Source organism: Sorex fumeus, unplaced genomic scaffold (assembly GCF_029834395.1).
Source record: "Sorex fumeus unplaced genomic scaffold, SorFum_2.1 ptg000098l, whole genome shotgun sequence".
NCBI classification, from domain to species: Eukaryota; Metazoa; Chordata; class Mammalia; order Eulipotyphla; family Soricidae; genus Sorex; species Sorex fumeus.
The window spans coordinates 45,697,944-45,708,775 of record NW_026606155.1 but is presented as its reverse complement, the minus strand read 5'-3'; the positions used below and the strand labels follow the sequence as shown (position 1 = coordinate 45,708,775).

Sequence of the window (10,832 nt, the reverse complement as noted above, 5' to 3'; positions counted from 1 at the left end):
GAACAATATTCCATTTTTTTGGCAACTAGAAAGTTATATTTGAACATTCTACAAGTCAGTTGGCAGGGGTGGAAATTTTGAACACGTAGCTATCTCTTTTGAACATGAGCTTGTCCAGTGATTTTTTTCTTTAATTTTTATTAGTGAAACAGCATGAGGTACAGTTGTAGACTTACAAATTTTTGTGCTTGGGTTTCAGTTATACAATGATTGAGTACCCATCCTTCCACCAGTGCCCATTCTCCACTAACACTAATCCCAGTATCCCTCCCACCCCCCTTCCCCCTATCCCACCCTGCCTCTGTGGCAGGGCATTCCCTTTTGTTCTCTTTCTCCTTTTGGGTGCTGTGGTTTGCAAAAGAGGCATTGAGTGGCAATCATGTTTGGTCTATAGTCTACTTTCAGCATGCATCTCCCATCCTGGGAGGATCTTCCCAACACTCTTTATTCAGTGATTTTTTTTTCTTAAATAATTGTGGCATACAGCAAGAAGCATCAGCTTCCACGTGACCACGATCCAGAGATACACACACAGGAATCTCGGACCCGAGCAACTTGCGGCAGTGATTTCTTCAGACCCTAATTATTAAAATCTTAGAATTCCTAGAGTATTATATATTATATTACATTATATTATATCCATAACAAGCAATATAAAACACCTTTTCTAGCAATTGTATTTTCGGCGGGTATAAGGGTGGTAGGTCTGGTCTCAAAATATCGAAGGTAACTAAAGTAGAAAAAGAATACTTTGCAAATTGTCTGCCACGCAGGCAGGTGAAGGTGTGGAATTTGGTGGGGAATACTGGGGAATTCGGTGGTGGGATGGTGAAAGGATGGGTGTTTGATGACCATATTATCAAAGTTCAAACATGAAATTTTTGTTACTGTATCTCACAGAGAATTTTAAAAAATTGTGACAAGTCCCTTTCTTTTTTTAAATCTGGAAATACTCTAGAATTTTTTAAGTCATTTGCCGAAGGCCACCAAATAATATATATGTTGGATCTAGCATGATGATTGAATCAATTATCCTTATTACTCAGTCACTTGGAGAATTTGGGATATTTTAACTTTGAATAGCACACGAGATAAGTGAAATCTTTGATATCTATGATTTTCTCTTGGCTTCTTGTCGACGATCAACGGGAGGGCCTTTACTTTACTTTTACTTTACTCTTGTGGTACTTTCAGGGATTGCTTTCTATGGGGTCTGCTCTTACCTGAGAGAACATAGAAATCTACAAATTACCTTTCCTCTTCTAGAATATATTCTCCTGATGGGCAGATCCAACAGGCACATCCACTTTGTAGCAGTAATGCCATAGTCTAGATAATGATGTCCTTTGATCTTTTCATTTGGAAGCGGGAGACTAAGCAAATTAAATTCAAGTAGGTATATCAGTTAATTTGCCTTCTTAATTGTTAGAGTCATGTCTGATCTTCACTAGTTGCCTCTTAGACACCGCTTTAATTTACCATCTTAATATGTTTCTAATACTCCTTTGGGGTTTCTCTACTCCAGAATCTTTTAAGTTGTACTTCAGTGTTTAGGCTTGTTTGCTTTTATGGGTTTCATAGATTCCCCCTGTATTACTGTTTTTGGGGTTATTTACTGCAACTGTAGCCTTTTCTTATATAGAATTTCTGATATTTGATAATAACTCAAGTTGAGAAGATACAGGCATTTTTTGAAGAGGGAGGAAGTGGAGTTTGAGTTTGAATTTAGACTCTACCGTTACATTCCAGGAAATATGGACAATGTGCATTTAGAAATGACTTGGAATTCCAGTGAGAGTTCAGGGTTAAAGACAAGTCTTTGGAACAATTTATTCATATGTAGTATGTGAATGTGTGAGGAAAAAAATGCAAACAGTTGAAAAAAAAAGCTTAGGTTAGTAAAAGGCTGATGTTAAGGATAGACAGGTGAAATGTAAATAGTGAACAGAGGAAGAACTGAGCATTTGAGATTGGTGGTGAGAGAACTGCATGTCCAACTGAGAGGCTTTCCAGGAGAGAGAGCATTTCATTTCTAAGAAGAAAGAGAAAAGGGGGGATTAGGGGCAAGGGAAACAGGGAAGTAAGAAGCAGTTCAGGATGTCAGGATAGTGGGGACAGGATGGGGAGTACAATAGTGAGTCCTGAAGGAGGTACATAATGATTCAACAGAAGAAAGGGAGTGAGTGAAATTTTAAGTAACAAGTAGCATGGAGTGAAATCAAGGGAGTGATTGGTCCTCATGCCCTTTCCCTTCTCAGTCAAGTTGGGGCTGGGTAATCAGTTGAGTATGAATATTGTATTGGTAGAGTTGGGAAAGCATCTTTATGAATTAAGGCATACATGGGATCTAGTTTATTGTGTGGGGGACTCATAGTGCATATCAATTTTGGTATCAAAATAATTTTGCATCTTCCCCTTGTTGTCATTGTTGCAATGTCTGAGGATGGGGGTGTGGTCACACACTTGGCTGTGGTGCACACTTGTGACACTGTGAATCACCAACTGTAGAGATTGCACTCAGTGATGTGGGGTGCTGCCAGGGAGCCAACTTGAGACAGGTTCTCTACCACTAAGCCACATCCTAAGTCCCCAAGAACCTAAGGCATTTTCCACTTCCTTCTGAATCCTAAGATATCAGGATCAAGAGCCAACATACCAAAAGCCATGGATGCATGAGCACCCCCAGGACTGCCAATAAAACTCATCCTGGAAATTTCTGAGTGGCTAAAGGTTCACCTTCAGATGTGCAACTTGGTCTGGTGTAGCTCGGCTTCAAGCAGATCTGATTGACATAAAGATGGAGGGCTGAGTAATTTATACCTAAACTAGAACCTGATAAATTGACTCACTCTTTGAGAATGTTATGTCTTTGGAGATAGACTAACACCCCTAGAGGCAGGGAGGTCTTCTGAGAAATGTTCATGTTTCTAGAGTAATAATAGGTCAAAGCTTTTTATTATGGGATGAGCATGACAGCTAAGAAAAGGAAAGAAAGAAATGTGAGTCATACATATAAAGTCCTCATTCCATGACCTGCAGTCATTGTCAATCACATGCAGAAAAACTTGAAGAATTCCAGTATTAGATTTTTCTTTCTGTTTTGTATAGTACTTATGAACTGTATACTTTAGCTCCACCTCTGATGAAAATGACATTAAATAAATAGTTTCACTTTCCTCTTTTATTTTTAGGAGCTTGCTGCTACATGAGACAAATTCCTTCTTTAGTAATGTGATCAGCCATGAAGGAGGAGAAAAAGACTTCGACATTTCAGAGGAACACAGAATTAAAAACTTGGTTCTGTTTTCCTTTGGGACTTCTTTCCTTTGCCCCACACTTCCCACTTGGGAGCCTAACTTGGAATGAGCCCCAAGCATCCGACAGAACTCAGCAAAAGCTTGCCTGTTCTTGTCCAGGCTTCACACCACACCTCAGGGGTGGTACAAAGTAGTTTTCAAAACCACAGGTATGGCGGGTTAAAACCTGTTTATGATTGGTCTGTTGCCAGCTTTGAGGCCACTGGTGCTGTGATTCTCCAGGTCCAGTTAATGGGCACATTCAGTGACACACAGGTTAGGGATGGTTGGGAGTGGGGAGAAGATTTTACTCTTTCCTTTGGTCAGAGATCCTTGAAGGCAGAGCGAACAAAATGAAACACAATGAAGAATTAGAAAGAAACAGAAAAAACAATTGCATGATCCTGGCTTTACTTAACATTTCTCAACATTTTCTTTTAAAAAGAAAAGTGGCTAAATTTATAAAACTTAATAACAGGGACTGAAGTGATAGTATAGTGGGTAGGACACTTGCCTTGCATGTGGCTGATCCAGATTCAATCCCTGAAATCCCATATGGTCCCCAAGCACAGCCAGGAGTAAGCCCTGAGCACACAGGTGTGGCCCCAAAACAAAAACAACCACTCCCCCAAATTCAATAGCATATCAAAGATAACAAAGAAAAAAAGGTAATAAGCACTTATTAATCATTGATCATTTGTGGCTAATAAATACTACCTAAGACTTTGGAGCTTACTATTATGCAGCTCTTGGTTTGAATATGTCCTTAGACTTCAGGTTTTTTTCCCCTTTCCAGAGCAGTTGACTCCTCTATTCTATCATTTTTCCCAAAGAGCCTCTAGGAAAAAAAAAAGGTCACAAAGCCTGACACTTCTTCCTTCCTGTGCTGTAAGAGAGGATTCTGTTCCTGTCTCACCCTATAACACGTGGTCTGTCTGTCCACCCTGGAGAAGCAATAGACTCTCCAGTTGTGACACTTATTAATCTCCCATCATTAACATGATCCTTTAGATCCTTTAGGCATATTCCCTGGTACTCAGGAAAAGCTTTGGAGAATGTCTACCAACACCTCTGCCCCTCCCAACCCATTTTTCATCTGTTATCTGTTTTCTACTGAATTTTCAAATGCAGCTTTGTCTTATCTATCTTTGGAGGTTTCAGGGACAGGTTTCTCACTTCTGCAGAATGTTAAAAAGAGGCTGTAGGGGTAGAAGCTAAAAGGAACCATTCACTGGAATTAGGTGCTTGCCTTATATGCGGCCAATCCCAGTTTGATCCCAGTTTGATCCCCAGCACCACACGTGGTCCCCTGAGTACTCCCAGGAGTGATTCCTAGTACAGAGCCAAAAGTAATCCCTGAGTACTGCTGTGTGGTCCCCAAACAAAAACAAACAGGCTTTTCTCCTACTTGTCAGAGAATTCAGTTCTACATATAAGTACCACAAGGAGTCTTCTAATTCTATGGTTCTTAATATTTCTCTTCCTTCTTAATTTTACCTGGAAGCCCCCAGAACTTGGAGAGGTGTGTCAGAGAGGAGGTAAGAGGTGAGTGATAAAATGAGAATTTGTTCTGCCTGGCAAATGTCTCAGTCCCTGAGTCCAGGGATTGCTACAGCATTCTAAAATCAACAGAAGCCACTGGGGCCAAAGACACCAGCAGGAGTTAGGGTCATGGGTTACAAATGGATTGGATAGTGAAATGAGAAACCAGAATAAAAATTTTTTACAGGTCCTTTTTTAAAAAATTTTTTTTTTTTTGCTTTTTGGGTCACACCCGGCAATGCATTGGGGTTACAGGGGTTACTCCTGGCTCTGCACTCAGTAATTACCCCTGGCAGTGCTCAGGGGACCATATGGGATGCTGGGAATCGAACCTGGGTCAGCCCCGTGCAAGGCAAACGCCCTACCCGCTAAGCTATGGCTCCAGCCCCGGTCTTTTTTTAAAATTTTTAATGAATCATCATGAGATACATGCTCCAAGACTTTTTTTTTCTTTTTGGGTCACACCCGGCGATGTACAGGGGTTACTCCTGTTACTCCTGGCTCGTGCACTCAGGAATTTCTCCTGGTGGTGCTCAGGGGACCATATGGGATGCTGGAAATTGAACCCGGGTCAGCCATGTGCAAGGCAAACGACCTGCCTGCTGTGCTATCTCTCCAAACCCCCCTTTTTTACAGGTCTTGATTCCAGGTAAATAACTTTTCACAATTTAAAGCTGGAGCTTTTGAGACTTTCATACTCCTTTGTACTTCGTGGGTTGTAAGGTGACGAAAATTTGTCTAGTTCATTTTCTGTCCAGCATCTGGAAGGAAGGGCAGTCTCCTGTCCCCGCGCCTGGCTGGCCTCACTGGGGCCCCTTGGAGGGGGGCGGGTTGAGTTTCCCTCCCTGCCCCGAGCAGAGCCCTGGCAGCCGAAGACCTCCAGAACCAGCCACAGCCATGCTGAGACCATTCTCCACACGTCCAGAAAAGTCTCATGCATGAAGGAACTGGCAGAGGAACCCAGGCATGCAGGTCCTGGGGCTGAGATCTACAAGCCTGCTCGGATCAGGACTGGGACTTCTCCACCCAGATCCCCCATCTTCCAGTAGATAGGCGTCACACCCACCAGCTGCTGCCAGAGTCAGGTGGTCCCATCAATGGCCAAGACCTAGAGACAATAAAACCCAGCTCCTGGAAGCGCGCGGCGGCAAATGCACTGTTATTTATTATCTTGTTATCTTATTATCTTGTTCTTACTTTGGAGAACCCAGCAGGCTGCTGAAAGTATCCTGCCCGCACGGCAGAGTCTGGCAAACTTCCCATGTTGTATTCAATATGCCAAATACCAGTAACAATGATGGGTCTCATTCTCCTAACCCTGAAAGAGCATTGAATATGGTTCTTTTAAAATCTCAGGGCTAGGAAGAAGGAGATGTTACTGGTGCCTGCTTGAGGCAATCGATGAACAACAGGATGATCGTGATCATGATCATGATCTGGAAGGAATATCCCACTGTGGGGAAGATTGGTAGGTACAGTGTCCTATACCTTATTGGGGTGATTCCCCTCACTCTACTCCAGACATCTGCAGTATAGCTGAGTCTGGCTGAGGAAGGGGTAAGACTCAGGTGTAGTCCAGTGGGCTGTCAAGGGCCTGCAGCAAGGATTCAAGGATATTCAGAAGGCATTTATGGTGATGGGGGCATTCTCCCTGAAGGATAAAATTAGATAAAGTTAATTTGGGCTAGTTTTTGTTGCTTGTAACCAAGAATAAACTGGGCTATCTGAGGCAGTAATCTTTGAATCTAAAAAAAAAATGGATTTTTTTTGGCTTTGTTTTATTTGGGGACCACACCCAGCATTGCTCAGGGCTTACTCATAGCTCTGTGCTCAAGGATCACTCTTGGCAGGGCCCAGGGGGCCATATGTGTTGCTGGGGATTGAACTCAGGTCAGCAGGGTACATGGCCAGCTCTTTTCCCACTGTCCTATTTCTCTAGCCCCTCTAGGAATTTTTTTTTTGAGTCACACCCGGCGATGCACAGGGGTCACTCCTGGCTCATGTACTCAGGAATTACTCCTGGCAGTGCTTGGGTGACCATATGGGATGCCGGGAATCGAACCCAGGTCAGCTGCATGCAAGGCAAATGCCCTACCCGCTGTGCTATTGCCCCGGCCCCCCTCTAGGAATTTTTTTAATCTGATGAACATTCCACATTCTTTATGTTTCTCTCAGGGATTCCTTCACCTTTACCCCCCCCCATTCACCACTAAATTAATTGATGGTTTAAACTTTTGAAAACAAGAATTAAGAAGGAAAATATTTTACAGGCAGATGGAGCTTTCTGCCCCATCTCTTTGAGGCAGGGAGCACGTAACCTATTCCTCTGCTTAAATAGAAGTGAAGGGGATGACTTTGGTGAGAGGGAAGTAAAAACAAATATATTTAAAATATGTCTCACTGAAAACATTTAAAATCTGTGAGGGGAAAATTAAAATGGAAGTGCCGAGACACTATCAGTCACCAACTACAAGGGTTAATTGCATTTGTATTTGGTGTCAATATCTTCTGTGAGTCCTTAACATTTCACAAGAGATACAATCTCATCTCTAAGCAATTCCTGTGTAAATAATGTCACTCCCTTCTTTTCCACCCTATTTGGAGTCAGGAATAAGGAGTTTTTCTTGTCAAATCAGTGGTTATATCTCTACTTAATATAGGACTTCTGTTCCAGTTGGAGACAAGTAGTTGTGTTGCAAATGGAATCATGTTTAATCCATGTTCAAGCTTCTTACTTAAAGCCCAGGCTCCAGCTGTTTCTCTGTATAGAATTCACTAACCTTAGTTTTTCCTATCTTGGGTAGCAAGGTGGCTCAGGGGAGGTATCTGTATTGACTTATATTTAATAACTCACTGATCCATTTAAAATAGGGTATGCTAAAATTTTTCACAAGTTATCAATACTGGTTCCAAGAAGCAAAGAAACCACACTTTGATAATTTGCAGGTCTTGCTCATTTCACACATAGGAAGATATACTGGTAGATTTGATGAGTCGCCAGATGAAGGCAAGTTTAGAGCTGACCTTCTTATAAACCCATAACCACTGTTGGCTTTGAGTCACAGAAACTCTGATTCAAATGGATTAAACAATGAGGGGATTTATTATTCCACTGAGTAAGGGCAGAGGTAGGCAGAGGTAGGTTTTAGGATTGGTGAATCGGCAGGCTCTTTGTGAAGACCCTGACTCTGTCCCTCTTCTTTCTCTGCCACCCTGTGTATGACTTTGGTTTCTTGAGTTCAGAGACAGTGGAAGCTCTTCCATGTACCAAAGTGCAGCAAGACTGCAGAGTAGTCAGAGGAAAGGACGGGTTTCTTTTTGCCCCTTACTATTGTGAGGGTGAGGGTGGGAGTGAGCGGGTGCAGGCAGTGGGGTGGGCCCCCCCAAGAGGTGTTCAGGACTTCTGGGGGCACACTGGGGATTCTTGGATAAACTGGCTGGCAGTTCAGTGCGACCCCTGAGGCCTCCCAGGTTGCACCCAGAGATGTTCCAGGGACCATGTGCTGGTTATGGAACCGGTCAATGCATGCGCCCTACGCACTGCACTGTCTCCTGGCCTGTTGCCCATTACTTCCTTCCCCCCACCTTCTTTCTTTCTCTGATTTTTGGGTCATACCCAGAAGTGCTCAGGGTTTATACACTTGGCTCTGAGTTCAGGGATCATTCCTGGCCTGGCATGGGGTACCATATATGGTGTGGGAGATTGAACTTGGATAGGGCAAGAATCAGACCCGCTATTCTATCTCTCCGGCCTCCTGTTACTTCCAAATAGTAAGAAAAATTTTCCTGGAACTATGTCCTCCCTCAGTTTTTCATAAACGTGTGGTCATTTTCTGATCTTAGGATAAGAAGGCTTTTCTAAAACATTGATACTGGGGCCGGAGCGATAGTACAGCGTGTAAGGTGTTTGCCCAGCACGCTGCTGATCTGGGTTGGATCCCTGGAATCCCTTATATTCCTCTTAACCACCAGGATCATGATCCCTGAGTGCAGAACCAGGAGTCAGCCTTGAGCACTGCCTGGTGTGGCCTCCACAAAACTATAAATATTGTTTATTTAGAAACTTAAGGAAAATTCAAATTAAACATCCATCAGTTTAGTTGAGTGTATTTTAACCTCAAATATTTATTTCTAATTAAATTAAAAATATTTCTAATAAAATCAGTAAATAACAAAGTAAATCATAAAGCAGCACACCTGTGTTTGGTTCTAGCATATATTCTCTTATATACATTCTCTGTCCCTCTCGTAGAGCCAGGAGAGCTACCGAGAGTATCCCGTCCGCAGGGCAGAGCCTGGGCCAGGTCCCTGTGGTGTATTCGATATGCCAAAAACAGTAACAGTAACGGGTTTCATTCCCCTGATTCTGAAAGAGCCTCCAACACAGCACCGTTGAGAAGGACGGGTAAGGAGAAGCTGCTAAAATCTTAGGACAAATGGAGATGTTACTGGCGCCTGCTCAAACAAGTTGATGAACAATGGGATGACAGCAATACAGTGATACAGTGAAATAACAAAGTTACCAACTGTTTTTGAAAAGCTGAGTAGTAAACACCTTAAGCCCAGATTCTTTTTTAAAATATGGAATGTTTCACGAATTTGTGTGTCATCCTTGTGCAGGGGCCGTGCTAATCTTCTCCGTATTGTTCCAATTTTAGTATATGTGCTGCCGAAGCGAGCACCAGATTTTTTTAAAAGATATTTTGCCCTTAATTTTCCCTAGTTTTATAAGTTGATCATTCCTCAAAAATTATTTTTTTGGTCACACCCAGTGGTGCTCAGGCCTTACTCCTGGCTTTGCATTCAGATATCTCTCTTAGCAGAATCAGGGGATTATAAGTGGTACTGGGAGGTTGAACCTGGGTCAGTCGCATGCAAGGCAAGCATCCCACCCACTGTACTAGTATTCTGGCTCCCTGAAATTGATTTTTTAAAACTAGTTATTTGGAAACACCAGCTCTGTGACTTGGTGTGCAGATTGCCTTGTACTCACTCACATTTCCCACAGTGCTTCTGAACACACTATCAATAATTATTTAATAGTGGGTAAGGTATTTGCCTTGCACGCGGCCAACCCAGCTGAGGTGGGTTCGATTGCTCCGCCTCTCCTGGAGAGCCCGGCAAGTTACTGAGAGTATTTTGCCTGCACGGCAAAGCCTGGCAAGCTTCCCTTGACGTATTCTATATGTCAAACACAGCAACAACAGGTCTACAATGGAGACTTAACTGGGCCCACTTGAGCAAATCGATGAACAATGGGAGGACAGTGACAGTGACAGTGAATAGTTTTAACAGCTAAGTAGTATTCCATTGTGTGTATCAAAAGTTTTTCAGTTCATTTGAAACAAAATAATTTTTCTTCTTCCCTCCCTTTTATTGCTGTTGTTGGGATGATGGTTAGTGCCCTGGATTGCAGGGCCCTGGAAACCCCATAGTCATTGCATGGTCACTGTGCCAGGCCACAAACAACAGAGGTGCTGGGACTCCTCCTGGGGCAGCATATCTTTCTTGTTTGTTTGTTTAGGGGTCACATCCAGTGGTGTTCAGTGTTTAGTTCTGGCTCTGTGTTCAAGAATTGGTGCTTAATGCTCAGCGGTGCTGAGTTGGCTAGTGTAAGCTAGGTTGGTTTAACCTCTGCACAGTCTCTTGGCCCTGAGTGGTCATATCTTTATCCATTCATATGTCAGTGGGTACAACCATTTTCAAGTCTTGTCTATTGTTAATAAAGCTGCCACAAACTTTGTGGGGGGGGGAGGAATATATATATATATATATTTTGGAGTTCTTTTTTCTATATTGAATTGTAAATTTTCTTATATAGGCTCTGAGAGATAGAGCAGAGGGTAAGGCCTTTGCCTGGTATGCATCTGACCTCGATCCTGAGTACCACATATGGTCCCCAGAGCTCCTCCAGGAATGATCCCTCAGCAGAGTCAGGAGTAAGTCCTGAGCACTGCTGGATGTGGCCTCCAGACAAAATAAAATTTTGTATCA

General features: G+C 42.8%; 1 non-coding gene across 1 annotated transcript; it reads right to left on the bottom strand.

The window, feature by feature from the left end:
• Positions 1-9,413: 9,413 nt before the first annotated feature.
• Positions 9,414-9,520, bottom strand: LOC130042143 (U6 spliceosomal RNA). Its single transcript, XR_008795118.1, has one exon. It is a non-coding gene; the product is annotated as a U6 spliceosomal RNA (small nuclear RNA).
• Between the last annotated feature and the right edge of the window lie 1,312 nt (positions 9,521-10,832).